This window comes from Rhynchophorus ferrugineus, unplaced genomic scaffold (assembly GCF_030347505.1).
Source record: "Rhynchophorus ferrugineus isolate W39M unplaced genomic scaffold, kcgeb_rfMv2 rfM1, whole genome shotgun sequence".
NCBI lineage: Eukaryota > Metazoa > Arthropoda > Insecta > Coleoptera > Curculionidae > Rhynchophorus > Rhynchophorus ferrugineus.
The window spans coordinates 90,443,106-90,453,599 of record NW_027472580.1 but is presented as its reverse complement, the minus strand read 5'-3'; the positions used below and the strand labels follow the sequence as shown (position 1 = coordinate 90,453,599).

At 34.4% G+C, this 10,494-nt stretch overlaps 1 non-coding gene across 1 annotated transcript; it reads left to right on the top strand.

The window, feature by feature from the left end:
* Nucleotides 1-8,885: 8,885 nt before the first annotated feature.
* On the top strand, nucleotides 8,886-8,993 carry LOC143189396 (U6 spliceosomal RNA). The gene has a single exon (XR_013003853.1). It is a non-coding gene; the product is annotated as a U6 spliceosomal RNA (small nuclear RNA).
* Nucleotides 8,994-10,494: the final 1,501 nt, after the last annotated feature.

Sequence of the window (10,494 nt, the reverse complement as noted above, 5' to 3'; positions counted from 1 at the left end):
TATGTTCCTTTGTTTGTGTACTTATCATCCTCCCAGTGTGTCTTATATTTGATTTTCCATACTTGCAGGAAATTTTAAGCACTACATTTATTGTTCAGAAAGGCTTTTAAGGTTCACTATTAGGGAAATCCTTAGATATCATCCTATAGGGTTTGAAGATGACTTGTGTGACAGATATTCCTGCAGGAATACTAAGGAAGCCTTTTTATTTTTATCTTTTTCTGTTTTGTAATATATGAGTATAGGATCTTATTACACATTAGATATATTTTTATAGCCCTTAAGCTATAGCGTAAGTAGAACTGTAAATGAATGAGGACAGAATGAATCACTTTTGGGACGGGTGATGATGTTATTTAATCTGAACTTATCTGCCTTGTAAGTTTATGGCATAGTTGGTTCCAATCTGTCCATTGTCTTTTTATTTTCTAATCTTTCATGTCACTATGGTGAATGTTGTTGAGTGTTGGAAACATATTGGGAATTAACATGGAGTCAGGAATTGTTATGCGCATGAAAGTATGCTTTTTAAGTTTTAATGATGTACAAGCGAATACATTTTTTCAAAATGATTCATGTCTGTTATTTGTTCTGATATTTGTTCACATATTTCATCTTGGAACTGGAAATATTTGGAAATAGTGTTTTAAGAGGGACAAAACCGTAGTTGGTTTGTCATCTTTAAAGTGCCATTGATGTAAACAAGTTAGCATGTTTATTATTCAACCATTCCAGTCTTTTAAACTTTATTGGAAATGTGGCGTTGAAAAAAACTCTACAAGCAATTCATATGCTGTTTGATGAAAACATCCCTTGAATAAAGCTGTTAACTCTGGATCTGAAAAGTCTAAGTTTAGTTTTAACGTTAAGTTAAAAATACCTTTTATTGTGGTAATATAAAGCATCCAAGTCCCATTAAAATGTATATAAAAAATAGAAGCTGTAGAATAATAATAAACAAATCATCAACAATCAATAAATAATGTCAAATTTATATGCGCTTCTTTTGAGGATTAAAGCTAACTAAAAAATATATGGATTTAATTCTAGTAGCGCCATCTATGTGTTAGGCCGGTGACATTTCAATTGACATGTTAAAAGATTATAATTTATAATGATGTTTTAAGAAGAAAAAATATTCTTTATATTTATTCTCAAACATATTGTAACTGCTTTGTTTCTAATCTTATTTGATATGTATAATTATCCATATGTATATATATATATATATATATATATATATATATATATATATATATATATATATATTTAATGATTATCATTTATATAATATAAGATTTTCATGTAGTATTAATTGACTATCATGGACGACTGTTATCGTTCGTTATCGAAGATGACAAGTGGTAATCACCTGGAGAAAAATATGCAACGACTCGTTAATAGCTTCTTGCCAGCTTGTATAAACAGGTTCAATGATTTATCACTGAAATCTGCATCTCCAGATAATTTCGGTTCGATTATTGCGTCAGGAGACGGACCCGCAACCAAAATTGAACAAACTAATAAATAACTCTTTTTTCGGTTGATTAATTAGGTTTTTTTTGGCCGTTTGGTCGTCCTTTTTTTTCTGACTCGACGACGGCAACCCGCCATTTTCAACACTTTGTCTTGTTCGGGTGCGCAGTCGATTAATTCGGTTAGGTCATTTGTAACTGACGTTGTACGAATATTTTTTTCGGTTAGGATGGCCCGCGAGATATAATCTTCAGAATTTTTTTTTTTTGAGTTTGTAAAGGTTTTTTATTCTGCTTTTATTTAAGGTTTCGTTTATATATATTTCGTCATTATGTTGCTTTAATTTTCATATTTTACATGCAAATCTATACATAGTATAAAACAAAGTCGCCTTTTCTGTCCCTATATCCCTATGTGCGCTTAAATCTTTGAAACTACGCAACGGATTTTGATGCGGTTTTTTTCAATAGATAGAGTGATTCAAGAGGAAGGTTTATATGTATAATACATGCATAATATACTAAGGCAACATTGCTAATTTTAGAGGTTCCTAACGTAATGTCGTAAATTAACCTATTTTTTTTAGCAATTAGCAAAAACGCAGCCTAACCCTACGAGTTAGATCTAATTAATGTACTACAGTAATGTACACCATAAAAAAGTCTACAAAAAAGTCCGCGATGGTATATGTTTATCTTTTAGGGATAACCCACATTAACCATTTTTATTGTTTACTTTTTACGTGAGAAAATGGCTTATTTGCGAAGCTATTTTAAGCAATACGGCATTGATCCTTATCGAATTAAGTACCTTAAATACAGTGTGCAATTAATATAGATCAATATGGTTCCTTACAGCATGTAAATTAAACAAATATTTTCGGAGATATTACAAATTTAAAATTTGCGTTTAACAATGTGTAATGTAATAAAAATTGTATGAATTTAGATATTCCAAATATAGCAGGAAATCTTCATAGTAAGTATAGGGGAAGAGGAATTGTTTTACTCCAAATTTAATGCGTGCAGGCCAAGGGCAGTAATGAATGAACCAAAAATACTGGATCGATTTTAATCATGTTTTCATTGAGTGACAGGCATATATATTTTATGCCCGTGCAAAGTCGGAGAGGGTCGCTATGTTTTTATATACAACGTTCATATTTTTTCTGTAGTGTATTTAATTTAGTATCAGCATTGCACCCGTGTGAAGCCGGGGCGGGTCGCTAGTATAATATATTTCGTTCGTAATACTCTGTATAATCGTTTGATCAAAATAACTATTATTTAGGTACAAAACAGGTCAATTGAAAAGCCCCGCTCTACCGTAATAAAACACATGTTTTTGGCAAAATTAGTTTTTTTTATTCAACATAATTCCCGTCAAGGGTGATACACTCATTATAACGACCCTCCAACTTTTAGATACCATTTTTGTAGTACGATTTGTCCTTTGCTTCAGTGCTTAAGACGCCTTAACCTTGCCAGCCGACTGTCGATTGGACTTCGCAGTGAAATGATGTAGCCATATTTCATCCATTGTCACATATCGACGCAAAAACTAGGGTTTATTGCATTTGATCATCTTCAAACACTGCTCCGAATCATCAACTCATCGTTATGCTTAGTCAACAGTGAACTCGCGCCGCACCCACTTTGCACAAAACTTTCTCATACCCAAATATTCGTGAATGATATGATTTACACGTTCATTTGATATCTTTAGAGTGTCTGCTATTTTATACAATTTCAATTTACGGTAATTCAAAATCATTTTGTAAATTTTTTAATGTTTTCGTCGGTAACAACCTCTTTGGGCGTCCATTGCGGTCACCGCCTTCGGTGCTCATTTCACCACATCTAAACTTAGCATACCAATCATTGATGGTTGATTTTCTTGTGGTAATGTCCAGAAACTCGGCATTAAGCCAACTTTTTGCTTCAACTGTAATTTTTTCCCTTCAAAAAGGAATATATTATCAACACGCGAAATTCCTTTTTATCCATTTTTTTCGCAACAACCTAAGTTGCGTTAAAATTGATGAATTTTGTCGCCAAATATCCGAATGCTTCTCAAGTCATTTCACCAGTTTTATTTAGTTTTTAAATTATTTATAAAACTCGAGCTACTGTGCTACTTTAATCCGCCTTTGGTGGCTGTTTACCCTGAACTGCAATCTTATATCCAAATGTCAATAGACTATGTTAAGTAATAACCATTTCAGTCCGCCTTTGTTGCCCTTATAGCTTGGACTGTAATGCATGTGCTTTCAGTCCACGGACTAGAGGTGTTTTTAAAAGCTTGATTGTTTCTTACTTGGAATAGTTTACGGCTAAGGATTATTGAGCACCTTCAATTCTACCTTTTGTGATCTTTCAGGTTCAGCTCCGGTACTTTCATTCGAACTCCACTTGACAACACCAAAAAACGCTTCGAGTAACTACGATATATCTTGTTAATTAATTTGATTCCGGTTAACTTAATGAATTGAAAAGAGGATATCTTTATGTTATGCTCGGAATACTATAAACTGCAGTAGTTACAAAATATTTAAATGTTTAGGAAACAAAAACTATTAATTTACTCTATCTATCTATATATTGATTATATGTTATATAGTCAAGGAAATGCTGTATATATATATGTTTCTTTTGCATTGTAGACTTTGAATTTATCACTAGTTACAGTTATGAAATACAACGTTATTCTCCTTGTTATTTACTTGTTAAAAATGTATTTTTATTTTACTTATATACTAGCGACCCGCCCCGGCATCGCACGGGTGCAATGCTGATACTAAATTAAATACACTACAGAAAAAATATGAACGTTGTATATAAAAACATAGCGGCCCGCTCCGACTTTGCACGGGCATAAAATATATATGCCTATGTCACTCAATGAAAACATGATTAAAATCGATCCAGTATTTTTGGTTCATTCATTACTGCCCTTGGCCTGCACGCATTAAATTTGGAGTAAAACAATTCCTCTTCCCCTATACTTACTATGAAGATTTCCTGCTATCTTTGGAATATCTACATTCATACAATTTTTATTACATTACACATTTTTAAACGCAAATTTTAAATTTGTAATATCTCCGAAAATATTTGTTTAATTTACATGCTGTAAGGAACCATATTGATCTATATTAATTGCACACTGTATTTAAGGTACTTAATTCGATAAGGATTAATGCCGTATTGCTTAAAATAGCTTCGTAAATAAGCCATTTTCTCACGTAAAAAGTAAACAATAAAAATGGTTAATGTGGGTTATCCCTAAAAGATAAACATATACCATCCCGGACTTTTTTGTAGACCTTTTTATGGTGTACAATACTGTAGTACATTAATTTGATCTAACTCGTAGGGTTAGGCAGCGTTTTTGCTAATTGCTAAATAAGCCTAAAAAATAGATTAATTTACGACATCACGTTAGAAACCTCTAAAATTAGCAATGTTGCCTTAGTATATTATGCATGTATTATACATATAAACCTTCCTCTTGAATCACTCTATCTATTGAAAAAAACCGCATCAAAATCCGATGCGTAGTTTTAAACATTTAAGCGCACATAGGGATATAGGGACAGAAAAGGCGACTTTGTTTTATACTATGTAGTGATTATAGAGCCAACAGCTTCCTGGACTATTTAAGGTCTGTTCACAGATTTGAACACATTTAGATCTTTTGAAGTATACTATGTTATTACAAGTATATAATGCAAAGAACAATATAAATACATGGTCGGAATATAAAATCTAGAGTTAAATGTGTAGGATAAAGAGTACATTGCAAGATGACAAGTAAAATAGGTAGAAGCATACAGGTGTATAAATATATGAATGCTACAGTACAATAGTCTCACAACCCATGACAGTGATAAGGATACAAGTTACAAAAAATGTAAACGAACGCGCATGATATAACATAGATGGACACTATTATATTTCTAGTAGTAGTTGTGTTACGGCTAGAAAATGAATCAGCTTGTCCAGGTCTTACAGCCCTAGACACTGGTCCATCGCCTCTTCCACGTTGACCAGCTATCTTTGCGACTTGTATATTCGGCATTTAGTTAGTATGTGCTCGATAGACAGAGAAGAATCACATTCGACGCACGGTGGTGGACTTCTACCACTAATGAGAAACTCATGGGTCAGTTTGCAGTGACCAATTCTCAGACGCAAAAATAAGTTGCGCCTGCTGATGTTAAGTGGTTTTAAGGCCCTGATAATGTTGTTTTAATTAACAAAATACTTAATTAAGAGTAGAAGTGTTACAAGCTAAAAACTGAATATCTTACAAAATTCCATTTTAATTGAAACTTAAATCTACACTATTGACCCAGTGACCCAAATCTTATAGCAGTCGTCATCACTAAATTAGCACAAACTCGCGAAACAAAGCAAGTGCTAGAACGGGAGTCAAGGGGTGGGGGGATACCGGCTGAAACAATTTCCGTCGTCGATGGCTCTACGACTTTATTAAGATTACCATCAGAATTCGATGGAGAGAGACAGAGACAAGAAAACCGGAGGCTCACAAAACAAATCATATGAATCGGCATTTTTCCGTCGAGGTTTCGTTCTTATTTTAATTAGAATTCAATGCAGTCCGTATTATATCGTTTCTCTTTGGGCCAGCGCTCACGCGGCTTTGACGCAATCGATGTGGGCAGAACAAAACTCCAACTTGGGTGTTTGTTTGAATTGTAGCATTGAAAATTACAGTTCGGTTATTTATTTTGGTGGACAGTTTAAATAGATGTTCGGTATAAATAAATATAATTGGTATACGGGTGTTCGATGAATAGTTTTGTCTTATTTATGTCGTGGTTCATTATTGATCAACATACAGTACAGTACACCGGGCTATGTTATTGTAAGAAATGTTTTTGTAGCGACTTATTATTGAAGGGTACTTTATATCATCTCGTCATTCGCGTCCCATAGCCAAGCTCTCCCAATGCTTCCGTTTTTCTATATATACTTCATCACATTTTATAGAACATCGATAAATATAGGACATAAATTATTACACATTATGTAACCACCACTGTTTGATTTTCTCTTACCTCCATTCATCGAACCACGACTCCTCTTACTCGAAGTTAATTAGTGACACCGACGGGACTTGGGGTTTGAACTCTTGTAAGGAGGTTTAGTTCAGAATTATGTAATTTAAGTGGTCGTTTTTTTTTTCTAAAACAATATTTTCCAGCATCTTAGCATAGAATGAAAACTATTGTAGATGTTTTCTGGTAGTGTCTCAGATTTTTTAAGTGTACATGTGTCTTGATATTAAACGTCAGGTCTATAAATTAATTTTAATAGATTATGTTAATTAATAGATAATGTTAAATCGCATTGGGTGCATTTGTAACCAACTTCATGTCAAGGTTTAACTCACAGGCTTCACTTTTCAGTATGTGTCAATTTGCCGACATGTGAGCAAAATATATATTCAATGTGTTGAAAATGTCTGAATCTGAACCGAGTAAATCGCATTTGCGGGAAGTTTTATTTTTTGAGTTCGATTTCTAGTAAAAGCGACTGAAGGTGTTCAAATGCTTTGTAAAGCTTATAACAACCATATTCCTTCGATATAAACCTGTAAATACATATTTGGACGTGTAAAAGTGGTGATTTTGATATCGAACACAAAGAGCAGAAAATACCGGAAGGGGAAGTTTTGTAGGTATTACTCGATGGTAATTGGCGTAAAATACAAAAAGGTTACCCAGAATTGACGGGAATAAAATAGAAAACAATTTTCAATCGCTTAGAGAACATGGGAATGTTCCCAAAGCTTGGATATTTCATATCGTATGAATTGAAGGCAAAATATATTAAAAAGCATTTAGTTATGTGTGAACTGGTTCTTCAACATGACCATCAACAATAGTTGTTTGAGCACAGCACTGTGTCACAAATTACCGGAATAAAAGACAAAGACACAAGTATGTTAATCTTTAGCATGAGAACGCTTGACCACATGTTGAGAAACCGGTGAAAACATACTTGGAAATATTAAAATGGGAAGTGGTACCCCACCCGTCGTATTCTCCAGACCTTATTCACCCTAATTACTACTTGTTCCGACCTATCTCGTGACCTGTCTGAGCAACATTTTATTTATTATCAAGATACTAAAAAAATAGGTTGATTCGTGAATAGCCTCAAATGATATTAATTGCCTGAAAGATTGGAAATGGTAGCGGCTACCGATGGACAATACAAGCTGATTATTAATATCGATGATGCTTACATTTTTATACCCAAAATGACAGTTTCACAGACGTTAAGCATGGAACGTTCAATATTGCATGTTCGGCATTTACTACTTTTATTGAATTTATTGAGGGGAACCTGCAGTCGAAGCAATCAAATCGCGAATCAAACTATTTTTGAAATTCATGATGTTATGTTACTCCGTCATATCTCAATTCTCAATTTGAGAAACAAAAAGCTCGACTACAAAGCATTAAAATTTTAATTTACACAAATATTTGATGTCAAATAAATATTAATTAAGTAAGTAATGAATTGAATGCAATAATAAATAAAATTGAAAATAATTTATATTCAGAAATGATTCTTGCACGATTAATTATGTATACCATGATAGTCATAATGTTCCACTTATTTAATTCATTGTTCTTTTATCAGATGAAATTTCCTTTCTTCTGATTCATGTCTCGAACATGACTCAGCGCTATTCCCCAATAAAGCCATCAATTAATTATATACTATTAATTAACTACAGTATAACATTATAGTATTTTTTAATGAATTTTTTTCTATTTATTTGTTCCATCAACAACATTTTTTCTCACTGATATACATATATGTAACACGAACATTGCGGCCTCATTACTATTCCTCCTTTCTTTCATCCGCACACATGTCAAAAACAACGGTTTCACCTCTAAAACCCATTCGAGGCGGTCGCTCTTAATTACTTTAATTACTCGGTCCAATTTAACAGCAACATTCTAATTATAATAATCTAATGTTTGCCGAGGTAAACTAAGCGAGTCGTCTCGGCGCGTTCGCCATTAAAATTTAAAACAAAACTGTTTAAAACGATCAATTATTCGTTACAACTATGCAATATATATGTAAATTACTCTACAGCGTAAAAAAGAATCGTTAATATATCGAACACGAGTTTTTCGAGGCGTGAATAACTATCGGGTGACCGACGACGGTCTAGATTACGAAGGAAATGTTGGGTTGTAGCTAGTTCCTTGAATGTCTGTGAGGTTTGCTGTTTACTGTACCTGTTCGAGTACGTAATTGTACCGGATTTATGGCGTAATAACAATAATATATCGAATTTCAGTCGTTATTGTTAAGATAATATCTCTTACGAAATATATATTTTTTTATTAGAAGTCGGTACTCTCTTTAGCGATACATATACTAAAATTGGAACGATACAGAGAAGATTTGCATGACCCCTGCGCAAGGATGACATGCAAAGTCTTCCACATTTTACATTATATAATCACCACACCACATTATATAATACATTAACGGCAAGTGCTCATCAGATATGCGCTTGATGAGGACTCTCTCCAATATCTACTGGGGTGCACACAGTCACTAAATAATATATATATATATATATATATATATATATATATATATATATATATATATATATAAAGCACTAGTAAGCCTACAGTGTGAGTCAGAGATCCCTTAACTTGACTGCCGGCGGGAGCTTCTACTGATGAACTACGTAAGTTCCCTTTGGTTTCACCGGCGACTGAGTCAGTTGGCCTCTTTCTTTCCTGAGAGCACATACATTGCCTCTGCAAGGCATGGTTAGTTTGCAGCATCATTTGTTTTCCGGAGAGTATGCAATCGGCTTTCGATGGTGATCCTTGCCGCTGACGAAAATATAACGGATGAACCACCATGGCACTTCTCATATACATCTATAAACCTTTCAATGAAGGTCTTATGTATAGAAATAACCTGTCCCTCCAAGGCGAAATTGCTCTTGTTGCAGATATTTGGGGAAAGCTACCTGAACCCTCTCGCCATTTACGCGGATGGTTTGAAGTGGGATGATTTTGTAGGCGCTACCTATACCTCAAATTTGTTCAAGGAGTACTTTTGGCTCTGATTAGTGTCTTTTTCTGCGGATCTGCTGGCAATCTGCAAGGCCCTATCTGCATTGGAAAAATCGGAGAAGTACTGATAGTATCACACTCTATGAGTTCCTTAGAAAGCCTGAGGTCGGCAAGAACGACCCATCCACCGGTGAAACATATTAGGGGGCTGCAGACATACTGCAAAAGAAGGGAACAAGTATCACATACTTTTGTGTTCCCTTTCATAGGCGAATACTTGGAAACGAAAGAGCTGATTTTCTGGCGCGCAGAAAAGAGGACTCGATCAGCCAGAACGTGATGTATTGCACAGAGGATGCTAAAAAGTATATGAAAGGCCTTTATAGACAGTTGGATCAACTGAAATGGGTCCTTCTTTTGAGCAACAACAAACTATGAGAGGATAAAAGGATTTTGTACAGGCACCCCATCATTGATAATATCAATAGGTTCAGGTTGAGTATCATTGCTCGATTGACGATAGGGAACTGCACCAAATAGCACTTGCTGAAGGTACCTCCCATGTGTGACTATTATCAAAAGCAGCTGAATGTCAAGCACATCCTCTTAGACTGTCGGAAGCATGAAACCCTGATACCCAACTGAAGGAACTAGACCTGCTGATTGACTATTCGACATCCGCTAACCTGCTCCAACATATAGCGTTGTCTGAGGGACTAGTTATTTTATGAACGTCTTTGAACGCTCTAAGTGGATTATACGTTAAAACGTCTCTTGCTGTACTTTTTTGTAAGTACTTAGATAACTAACGCTCTTTTGACAAGCGCACACTTTATTTTGTAATTGGTGTGGAAAATGTTTTTCCTATTTTTCTGTGTATATCAATCCTCGGTGAAGAAATTTAGTACCATGAAATTAAAAAACCA